We start from the raw sequence: 12,689 nt of genomic DNA, 5'->3' as shown, positions 1-12,689 counted from the left end.
TCCATGATACCTGTATGTCCGGGGGAGTGGCATGCAAATACCACTCACCAATTTTCATTGGCCTTTTATCAAAGACCAGAGGTGTCTCGGGCTCCCAAGAGTGACCCCTAGTGTCACTACATCGACACAACGTCTCGTTCCCTCCATCAGGGAACGGAGGTTACACAAGTAACCATGACGTTACCTCAGAGTACTGTTATTTTATTGGTGTTAGAAACTAACTGTAACTAGATTACTATTAGATTTGTATAGCAATAATTTAACTAGTTTTTCCCCTTTTTGATTATTTTGATTAACAATTAAGATACTCAACCTTCAGGGTAGATTTTGTTTCTGTGAGACTCAATCAGTAACTTGCTATCATTTTTCTCTTTTCAAAGAATGGTGCCCCGAGAATAGAATTTAAAGAGTTAAATTCTATTTAATTATTATTTAATTGTTATTTAATTACTCCATAATTAATAACAATTAATTATTGATTATTTCTGATAGTAAAACTGATTTAAACACCTACAAAGGGTTTTTCCTGCATTGAATATCGGGCCGCTATAGAAATTTATTTTATATCAATCTTGAGTTCACCGCTTTATAAGAACTAAATATGCTTCCAGTATCTGACACTCGCATCTGCACGGGGTGAATGAAGCGTGTTTTTTCACGAAACATTGCAACACACAGCAGTATGCTCCGGAAATAGGATAGCACATAGTGGATCAATAGCAGGATACAACCATGCTTCCCTCGACATTGTGGCACATAACTTCTGCAACCCATTTTAATTCTACACAGATTTTTCAACATTACATCGCTTCAGAGGAAGTTAAAATTTGCAGGAAATTTGCCGCTCATTATTTTCACATGCAAATGAGCTTTTGATTTGCTGCAAATGTTTGGCAGAAATTTGCAGCTCTTCGCTGGTAGTGGTGAACCTCCGACAATCCTTTGGCAACAATGGACAATTTTGCCGCAAAGCTCATTTGCATGTGAAAATGATTTGCCACAAACACAAATTTGCCACAAACTCTCAATTTTCGTAAGGGCGATTATAAATGGTCAGCGTTAAATATAGATGTAAATGGGGTGCAAAATTTTGGTTATTGGATCACAAAAAACACATAAGGAAGTAGTCAAAAAGACATGTGACCACATCATAGTTGAGGTATCATACTGAATTCATCCCAGAAAGCAGCTAAGCACAACCCCTTACATGTCAATCAAACTCTGTGCTAAAACAAAAGTGTAAATTTGCCGGTTACAAACGGCTTGAAATGGAAATAACTGTCCGATTGGATAATTTTAAAAAAATAAATAAATAAAAAAAACATACACAAGCATGAGAACTTCACAGATCTTCAGTGTGTGTGATGTCAAAAAGCAGGGAGACAAATGACAAGCACACATATCTGAACCTCAGTTTAATACAGGTACTCCATTAAAACAACAGATAATTCTGTTCAAAATGTTGCGTTTGTGCTTAGATTGAATTTCAACTGCATCTAGGAGAAACACTAGCCAATTATATTTGTGTTTTCTGTCTTTTATTCTTTTGTGCTTTTTATTATCATGCAGTAGCACACTGACACACTGATTGATGTATGTTGTCATGAAATGACTCTCCCCTCAAAATCCGAACAGAAGTGGTCAAAGGAAACACATTTAAGCGACCACGTGTAAATGTGTCTCATCTGACCATATTTGATCAAATTACCCGAGACTCATATTGAAGGTGTAAACAGGGTCATAGATTCATTAAATCTTTTAGAATGAATCTATTATACTATATTTTTATCACAACTGTGAAAGTTGTAGTTAAAGTTTCTAAATGTGTTTAAGCTATTTTTATTATTATTTATTTTTATTTATTTATTTATTTATTTTTTTTTCAAATCAAATACTATAGTTTATTATTTAAAAATATTATCTACATTGACCTAACCACAGAAATGAGGAGCCATCTATGGTCTTACCTGTGGTTATGGCCTTTGACATATGGCTCTGTTAAACAATGCAAGGACAATGGACAACTTTAATAAGGGCAAGTACAATTTAGAATAGGCTTTAATGTCTGGATGGCCATGAATTCTGTTTAAATTATTGAAAAAGTTTTCCACCTAATGATCTCAGACACTGTAACATGCTCTGGCCCCCTTCCTGCTTGCTGCGGTGATGAGATTTATAGTAGAGTAGTGTTCCTAAATATCTGGATATCTTGTGAGTGTCCGGAGAAGAGCAAAGGATTTATAGTGTTTAACATAACTGGACTCAAGACGGCGCCGAGTATGGCTGCTGCGTTGCGAGCTCCGACACAACATTGTAGTGTTTTGTTTGTTTTGTTTACAATTCTTATGTTTTTTGTCATGGATGTTGTCTGCCTTATTGTCTACGACAGACAAACACTTTTGGACATTGGTTCTGGAATTACACACCGTAAACCGGACATCAAATTCCACAATGCTGACCCACTGTTTACAAACACACCAGCGGAGCCCTTTGTCTGGGCTGCCCGGCCGCGGAAACGCAAAAGGAAAAGGGAAAACAGAGCCGGCGTTCTCATCAGAGTAAGACGTCATGCAAATCGACCCCCGCTACCCAGTATACTACTGGCAAATGTTCAGTCTCTGGACAACAAGCTCTACGAGCTGAGAGCGCGGATCTCTTTCCAACGAGAGACGAGGAACTGCTGCATTATCTGCCTTACGGAAACTTGGATGTCTGCTGAGAATCCAGATTCAGCCACTGAACCCGCGGGGTTCTCCGTGCACTGAGTGGACAGAGCGAAAGACCACTCAGGTAAAAGCAGAGGTGGTGGTGTATGTTTTATGATCAACAAATCCTGGTGTGATCAGAGGAACGTACATTCTATCAAGTCTTTCTGCTCTCCTGATCTGGAATTTCTCATGCTTCTGTGTCGACCATTCTGGCTGCCGAGGGAATTCACAGTGGTCATTATCACTGCTGTGTACATCCCGCCACAAGCCGACACAGACCGGGCACTCAAGGAACTGTATGGGATTATAAGCAAGCAGGAAACCACGCACCCTGAAGCCATGTTCATTGTGACCGGGGACTTTAATAAAGCCAGTTTCAAATCAGTCGCACCAAAATACCACCAACACATTAGTTTTAACATATGAGGGGACAGGGTTTTGGACCATGCTACTCTCCCTTCTGGGACGGCTACAAATCCCTCCCCCACCCACCATTTGGCAAATCGGACCACTCTTCCATTCTGCTTCTGCTCGCTTACAGGCAGAAACTGAAACAGGAAGCACCCGCCCTCAGAACGATCCAGTGCTGGTTGGACCAATCAGACTCTACGCTACAAGACTGTTTTGATCATGTGGACTGGGAGATGTTCCGGTCCGCCTCTGATGACGACATCGAGCTTTACGCTAATAACGTAATGTGTTTCATCAGAAAGTGTGTAGAGGATGTCGTTCCGACCAGAACAATACGAATCTACCCGAACCAGAAACCTTGGATTAATAGCGATGTTCGCGCAGCACTTGATGCGCGGACCTCAACTTTTAATTCCGGGAATGCGGAGGAGCATAAACAAGCCAGTTATGCCCTCCAAAAAACTATCAGAACAGCAATACATCAGTACAGGAACTAGATTGAAGGACAGTTCAACACCACCAACTCTAGAAGCATGTGGCAGGGAATTAATATCATCACGGACTTTAAAAGGAAATAAAAACTCCGCCATGAACACTGCTGCCTCTCTCCTGGATGAGCTAAATACTTCTTATGCTTGTTTCAAGGGAAATGACACCGCCCTCGCGGAGAGAGCTCTCGCAGCCGAAGCTACAGAGGTTAGTTCACTCTCCGTCTCTGTAGCGGATGTAACCCGATCCTTCCGACGGGTGAATATCCGCAAAGCCGCGGGTCCAGATGGCATTTCGGGCCGCGTCATCAGAGCGTGCGCGAACCAGCTGGATGGTGTTTTTACGGACATTTTCAACTTTTCCCTCTCTTTGTCTGTAGTCCCCACATGCTTTAAAACATCCACCATTGTGCCTGTTCCAAAGCAATCCAAAATCACTTGCTTAAATAACTGGCATCCTGTTGCTCTGACCCCCATCATCAGCAAATGCTTTGAGAGACTAATCAGAGATTACATCTGCTCTGTGCTGCCTCCATCACTGGACCCATTGCAGTTTGCGTACCGCAACAACTGCTCCACTGATGATGCCATTGCATCTACAATACACACTGCTATCTCCCACCTGGAAAAAAAAAGAACACTTATGTGAGGATGTTGTTTGTAGACTACAGCTCAGCATTCAACACCATAGTGCCCTCCAAGCTTGATGAGAAACTCCGGGCTCTGGGCTTAAACAGCTCACTGTGCAGCTGGATCCTGGACTTCCTTTCAAGCAGAGGCCAGGTGGTTAGAATGGGCAGCAACATCTCCTCATCACTGACCCTCAACACTGGAGCCCCGCAGGGCTGTGTTCTCAGCCCACTCCTGTATTCTCTGTACACACATGACTGTGTGGCAACACACAGCTCCAATGCCATCATTAAGTTTTCTGATGATACGATGGTGGTAGGTCTGATCACTGACAATCATGAAACAGCCTACAGAGAGGAGGTGCACACTCTGACACACTGGTGTCAGGAGCACAACCTCTCCCTCAATGTCAGTTAGACAATGGAGCTTGTGATGGACTTCAGGAGAAGAGATAGAGAACACAGTCCCATCACCATCAATGGAGCACCAGTGGAGAGAGTCAGCAGCTTCAAGTTCCTGGGTGTCCACATCACTGAGGAACTCACATGGTCCATCCACACTGAGGCCGTTGTGAAGAAGGCTCATCAGCGCCTCTTCTTCCTGAGACGGCTGAGGAAGTTTGGAATGAACCGCCACATCCTCACACGGTTCTACACCTGCACTGTAGAGAGCATCCTGACTGGCTGCATCTCCGCCTGGTACGGCAATAGCACCACCCACAACCGCAAAGCCCTGCAAAGGGTGGTGCGAACTGCCAGACACATCATCGGAGGTGAGCTTCCCTCCCTCCAGGACACATATACCAGGTGATGTGTGAAGAAAGCTCGGAGGATCATCAGAGACTCCAGCCACCCAGGCCATGGGCTGTTCTCACTGCTACCATCAGGCAGGTGGTATCGCAGCATCAGGACCTGCACCAGCCGACTTCATGATAGCTTCTTCCCCCAAGCAATCAAACTTTTGAACTCTTGATCTCCCACGATCAAAATACATCAGCACTGCACTTTATTACTCTTACTCTTATATCTCACACCGGACTGTCATAAATAATAATATTATTATATTAAATTATCACTTAACAACACACTGGCAACTTACTATCAACCGACAGCCTGAATGTCAATACAGTACAATACAACCTACTGTACATTTTATATATACTATATATACTTTTTTATTGAATAATGTGTATCTATATTGTGTGTATTGTATACTGTACATTGTATGTTATTATTTGTATATTGTGTTATGTGTAATTATGTGTATAGTAGATTTTAAATTGTGTTGTAAATCTGATGTTTATTGTAAATTGGTATATGTCCCATCACTGTCACGACTACTATGTTGCTCGGAACTGCACCCAAGAATTTCACACACTATTGCAATTGTGTATATGGCTGTGTGACAATAAAAGTGATTTCATTTTATTTTGATTTGATAACTGGGGCCCAGGTCAGGAAGCAGACAGACTGGCTATTCCAACCATCTGCTAGCTGCCTTGAGACGTCACACAGGTCACATAAACTGCAACACATAGAGACTGTATCACCTAGATATCAAATACAGATTGTGTCTGTTCCCCAAACTACCAAACCCTCATTAAGTCATTTAGAAAAAAAATGGACTTATGTCAAACTAGAAAATAACAAAGAAAGTGAAGATAAACATCTTATAAAGGTAGGGCTACTAAACATTAGATTGTTTTCATCCAAAGCACTAATTGTAAATGAAATTATTACAGATCATAGTTTGGATTCACTCTGTTGGACTGAAACCTGGCTTAAACCGGATAAATATATATTAGTTTAAATGAAGGGTTGTGGAGGTGTTGCTACAATTTATAGTGATGTTCTTGGTGTTAATCAGAGGTCAGGACAAGAAGTAGGTAAAAACATAAATTTTCTGATGCATCGCGATCTTCATTTGAATGATCTCGATATCGATTCTTAAATCCCAAGATTGATCTTTTACTCTATGCACAGCCCTCCACTACAATGAGAGGAAATCACTTGCAGTAGCAACCAAATTTCGCACTAAGCGACTAAAATTTATATATTTAGCAACTGGCTGGTAAATGTTTAGATTTCACTCACCAGTGAATTAATTGTTTAGTATAGTGGTGGAGGATTCAACGAGAAAAGTTGTTCTGTTTAATGTGTGTTCAAAGATGAGATACTCGCAACCCATTTGACATTGAATAATGTCTACTTTAGTACCCTTTCTGTTCTTTACAGTCAGTTGTTGATTATAAACACAACAAAACAAAAAATAAATATTCAAATCTAATCAGGCATAGCACAGATGCGATAAAGCCACTGGAGTCTCTCTTGTTAACATGCACTTATTTAAAGATGCTGTTCACAGAAATGCAGTATTCCTTATAGAGACAGTACTGATTTTAGCACGTGTTCAACAAATCAATGTAAATACCTGTAAATAGTACAAATTATGCAATTAAACAATACAAATGTAACAAAATATAATATTTGCAATATAATATTATATTTATTGATTAAATAAATTGATTTGTTCATTTTTAAAAAGCTAAAATTTGACCAAAATTATGAAAAACTAATAAAATATAATTAGTAAAATGTATTTATTATATTATAATATTTTCATATTGGACCTTGTTAGAAGGTCAAAAGGGACATTATAACTGAATATACCCATATGAATCGATATTGAATCTAATCAAATCGAAATCAAATCAAATTGAGAGCTTGTGAATCAGAATCAAATCTGTATCGATACCCAGCCCTAGTCAGGACACAAGTTTAATTATTTTGAAGTGATAATGCTTAATGTGACCATCGTCACTCTGTCGTCCTTTGCTCTTGCTACAGTATATAGACCACCCAGGCCATATTCTGATTTCCTTAGTGAATTTGCTGATATTCTGTCAGATCTAATACTGCTGGTGACTTTAACTTACACACAGATAATGAAAATGATACACTGGGATTAGCATTTATCAATATTCTCAAATTGATCTGTTGGGTTCAGTCAAAATGTGTCAGGACCAATAATCATGCCCTAGATTTAATTCCGTCATATGGAGTTGATGATGATGAAATAGCAATTCTGCCACAGAGCAATGACATCTCAGATCATTACCTGGTCTCTTGCATGTTGTGCTTAGCTAAGGTAACTCAAACTTCCAGATCTGTTTCAAATACTCCATAAGGCATACATTTCAGAAGAACTTGATGTTGTCACAGAAAATATAGATAAAGTCTTTTCTAGCACTCTACATAGATTGCTGATAAAATGTAAACTTTCAGAAACAAAATTGGAACTATGCAACTTCCTGCCACAGCACTTCAGAAGACAGAGTGTTGGCTAATTATAGACAGATCTCAATATCTTATTTATGTCGAAAATACTAGAAAAGGCAGTGTCTTCCAACTATGTTCATTTTTACAGAGAAATAGTATATGTGAAGAATTTCAGTCAGGATTTAGGCCCCCTTCCCTGTGCAGAGCTTGCACTTATCAGAGTTACAAATTACTTGCTCTTGTCATCTGATCATGGTTACATTTCTCTTCAAGTACTTTATGATCTTAGTGCTGCCTTCGACACAACAGATCATGAAATTCTCTTGGATAGGCTTGAGAATTATGCTGGCATTTGTGGATAGGCATTAGCTTGGTTTAGGTCATATTTATACCACTTTGTCTGTGTAAACAAGGAATTGTCAGATCAAGCAAAAGTTAGGTATGGAGTGCCACAAGGATCAGTTTTAGGGCCTCTGCTTTTTTTCTATATATGCTTCCCCTGGGAAGTGGAACCGTGGAATTATTTTTCACTATTATATGATACCCAACTTTATATTTCCTTGAAACCCAATGAAATTTCCCAATTCTCTAAGTTAGAGGAGTGTATCAATGATATCAAAGATTGAATGGCTAGTAATTTCTTTCTACTCAATTCTTTAAAAAAAAAACAGAGGTAATATTTATTAGACCAAAAACCTCTAAAATAAGCAGATTGTAGTATAGTTATAGATATTCTCACGAGAGCGTACAAGACGGGAAGTGACTGCTGGAGGCAGTATTGAGTTTACTGTGATGAAAGACACAGGTGATGTGAGATGGAGTTCAATAAAACTCTAAAATGGAACTGAAAGATGTCTTCAGATGTATACTCAGAGTATAAAAATGTGGAGTGAATATAACACTTCAAAATTGCGAGTGGAATAACTGAGGTGGAGGATAATGTGAGAATGTTACTGCACTGTATAGGAGCTCTTGTACAGAAGGATTTTTTTGCCAACCTGCCAGGTGAGAAAGGTACTGATTCACAGGCTGTTGCTGCTTTGGACACATACTTCACACTGCGGAGATATGTAGTTCTAAAATGTCATAAATGTAGACAGAGAGCCTAGCCTTCGGAAGAGACAGTTGATGCATATTTTATTTCATTGAGAGGGCTAGCCAAATCATGAGTTTGGAGCTCTGAACTCAGACATGCTGAGGGATAAATTTGGTATATGGCCATCTACGAACAAATACAATTAGAGTTCATATATTTGAGCATTTATATACACATTTAAATTCCAAAAGTGTTTAAAAAAACATGTTACCTATATGAAAATTGTCAATTTTGGCATATTGTCATTTTCTATATATTGCACATATCTATTGTATATAATTGACATTTTTATATCAGTAAAAACATTTATGAACACTTACAGCATACAAGTGTTCAACATATATTGCCATTTTCAGATTCATAGCCTACTGTATTATTAGCACTTCAAAATCTAATCACATTTTATTACACAACTAATGGGGATTTTAAGTGAATGTTAGGGATTCTTTGTATAAATGCGGGTTTTTGTGTCACATTCTCAGCACGCAGGGTGAAGATAAAATGCTAGTTGTGTTGTATGTGTGCTGTCTGCAGTCCCGCGAATGATAAAGATAAATCACTATAAGATTTTGATAGTGAACGCACAACATGGAGGATATGCTACACTGTTACTATGGAGATGATATAACAGCAGCTGTGCATTTGGATATGTTGCGACTGCTTCAGGCTTTTCAAGCATTTGTTTGGCCGCTGTCAAACATGAAGGAAAGCTATGGGAATACCGAGCACTTTAGCTGAAGCAGCGTGTTAAGCCCGTTAAGCCTTCAGAATTTTTACAGAATCCCTCAACAGTGCAGTGAATAGGCATCTAAAGTCAGACTGTCAGATTCATCAGCCAATCAGATTGATTTATTTGTTCTTGGTCGGTGTGGTCTTTAGGATATGTCCCAGTCGAGGCCTTCTAGCTGGCCTTGAGTGACGCAATCACGCTTTAAGTGATGTACGTAATTTGAAAGCGAAGAGCGCGAGATCTAGCTGACGAGTCGGCTGTCATCACTGCCGCTATTGACATTGAGAAAGAGATCCTTATGGATTTAAAAACCTGAGATGTAAACAGGAAAGGAGGGCTGATTTTCACTTCAAGTAAATTGATAAGTGCTTTATGAATTGTTATAGCAACATCAGGAGTTTTCTAAGTGTAAATTAGGCTGGCGAGAGCATTTCGTGTCAGTTTAAGTTTTGAAAAGTAAACGTATACCTATACGAGACAAAAATTATTGCAAGCAACATTTAGATCGCAAATATTATTAGATAGCTTTTTCCTGGTATTAGACCTTCTTGGTTTTGGCTTTCGTGTGTAGACGTGTTTTAAAAATGTCAGTTGGTATTATTAATTGGCTGCGATGTAATGTATGATGTCCATAGGCATTGGGTGTCTTATTAATTGTGAAACAGTGTTTTCTTAATGGCATGAATCACGCTGAGGGCCAAGACTTAAAATGCACGGGCCGCCACTGATATATACATATATAGGCTTTAGGCTTTGAGTGTTCCTACAGGCCTCTGTCAGGTTTTATGACTGTGTGTAGGCCTGCCTTTGTAGCATTCCTCCCTTTGATCTAAAGAGTTGGTTGTTGTCCAGCATTTTTAGAGCAACTGAAGGGCCAAACAGTTCCTGTAGGTTCACAGTAACCTGTTGGTTACACCGTCCATGTCTTCCTGATAGAAAAGAAAACGGTTGCACAGTCCATACAATTCATAGAGTTCACAGAGGCTTTATCGTCTGGGCAGAGACTGAGGCACATCTGGGCATAGAACTTCTAGCTAAGTCTAAAACTACATTCATCACACATGAAAACAAATATTCCAAGTTATAGGTAGGCACAGCATTAACCGTAACACAATCCTTTGCTGTTCTTTGGACATAACACAAAATCATAGTAGAACCTGACAATGAATACTAGGACCAAAAGGTTAGAGGAAAGGGGTTAGAGGAAAGGAAAGGAGGGTTAGAGGTTAAAAGGCTTATCCTTGGAAATGATTGGGGTTAACCTGTGGGATGGGCTCAAACTGGTGTGTAAAATGCGGCTGTACGAGAAGGAGGGAGTCCAGTCTGGCCTGTAGGTTTTGAATGTACCTGTACATGGCATGTGCAATAATTGCAGTGATGATCCAACCACTAAGGAGGAGCCCAAGGGCAATCAGACTGATAAGGTGTTTTTGGTAAGATAATGATCTGCTTATGTGAGTAGGAAATAGTGGTCAGTCCAGTCGGTTTGAGACTGAACTTCACTAATTTCGTCCCTTCAGCCTGAAGCTGCTGTTGAAGGGTGTCATCAATGGTGAGGTTGTGACCTCTAAATGTGTCCATGATCTCAATTTACGCCTCATTGTTGTTGACACTGAGATGATGGAGGACAATATCGTCAATGTGCACGGTGGCTCCTTGGGGAACCGTTAAGAACACCATCTGATTTGGTAGCGTTAGTTTAGTGGCTGTATCATGGCAGTCATATGACATTAGAACTTCGGTGGTTGGTGTGTTAATGAGCCAGCGATTGCCTGCTCACTCTACCTTTGTCTCTGTTCCATCATCTATGACAGACATGCTACCTTGACACTTTTGTTCAGGTGATTCGGCTCTTAGGCCATAGAGGTAGTTAGTCACCTCTCTAACAAAGGGGTTGCTTGGACAAACCCAATGAATGTCCTTTATCTTGGTACACATTCGTAGGTAAGGGTGTACACACCTGAGCGCTATAATATCTAACACCTGCTTCTGATTGCAGTAAGCACTGGGGAGAGCGATATAGGAGAGGCAGCGAGAGGCAGAGAGAGAGAGAGACACACGAAGATGAGTGTGTGAAAATTGACTGCTGAAAAGCAAACTGTTATAAGTCAGCTGAAAAGCTATTTTGAGTTTTGTCTAAATTAAAAGATCTATCTTTTTAGTTAAAGACCCAAGTTTCCCATTTCCTCATTTTCCACCCAACGAATTCCTTCACACATAGTTAGACATGATGAATAGAAAAAGAAAAAAACAATTCAGCTAGGTGTTATTCTGATAGCTCCACAATTTGGGAACATTGAGTTGTTATGGCACAAAAGGGAGCTTTGTCCATTTTTTTTTTTTTTTGACTGCATACTTCACAGCATTTATCACCCCAAAGGAGCATCTAGTTTCAAAGAAATGGTGGGGATGGTGAAAGTGGACATTAGTGAAGATGGCGCCCACTGTGGCAGACGTCTTTGTGTTCCTCCCATAATCGCCGTTTTTTGTTGTATTAGTTCACTTTTGTTTTGATTTCACATGTCCACTATTGCTGTGCAATTATAACTTACGACGGACAAACTTTACTTGACATTGGTAAAATCCACCGGGAATCATCTTTTAAGTCTACTTGATCTGGATTGCCTCCTTACACTCATATCTACTCTGACACAGCCTATCACCACCCCGGCCTAGCGCAGAAGACGGCCGGTCTGGAACTCGACCGAAGTGGAGACAGGGTAAACGAGCAGGGCTTCATGCAAGGCTAAAGTCTAGGGCTAATAGTCCTCCTATGCCAAGCATACTACTGGTTAATGTCTACACTCTTGATAATAAAATGGATGATCTGAGAGCCAGGATTACATCACAATGGGAAATCAGAGACTGTTGCATCTTGATTCTCATGGAAACCTGGCTATCTGAAAACATCCCGGACTCAGTAGTTCAGCTACAGACACACACAGTCTATCACAGAGACTGCACCGCAACGGAGGTGTTTGTGTTTTTGTCAACAATGCATGGTGAGTAGATGTGCAGCCTACTTACAGACACTTCTCACCTGATATAGAAATGCTGCTGATGAAATGTAGACCCTTCTCTCTACCCAGAGAATTCTCTGTGATCTTCATCATGCCTGTTTACATTCAACCACATGCTAACGTGACAGCACAGCTGGGTCTTCTCCAGGCCATCACCAATTACAGGACAACATCACCTGCTTGTGACAGAGATGCCTCCCTTCCAGATGCACTGAATGACTTCTACGCTCGGTTTGAGGCACAGAATGATGTGGTAGCGAGGAAGTCCACCCCTCCTCCCAACGACCAGGTTCTATGTCTTACCACGGCTGATGTGAGGAAAACTCTA

The 12,689-nt window shown here is 40.2% G+C and overlaps 1 pseudogene; it reads right to left on the bottom strand.

The window, feature by feature from the left end:
- LOC127433208 (uncharacterized) overlaps positions 1–12,451 on the bottom strand; it is a 75,204-nt pseudogene extending 62,753 nt beyond the window's left edge.
- Between the last annotated feature and the right edge of the window lie 238 nt (positions 12,452–12,689).

The sequence above is a fragment of the Myxocyprinus asiaticus genome, chromosome 43 (assembly GCF_019703515.2).
Source record: "Myxocyprinus asiaticus isolate MX2 ecotype Aquarium Trade chromosome 43, UBuf_Myxa_2, whole genome shotgun sequence".
NCBI classification, from domain to species: domain Eukaryota; kingdom Metazoa; phylum Chordata; class Actinopteri; order Cypriniformes; family Catostomidae; genus Myxocyprinus; species Myxocyprinus asiaticus.
This window is presented reverse-complemented; position numbering and strand designations above follow the sequence as displayed.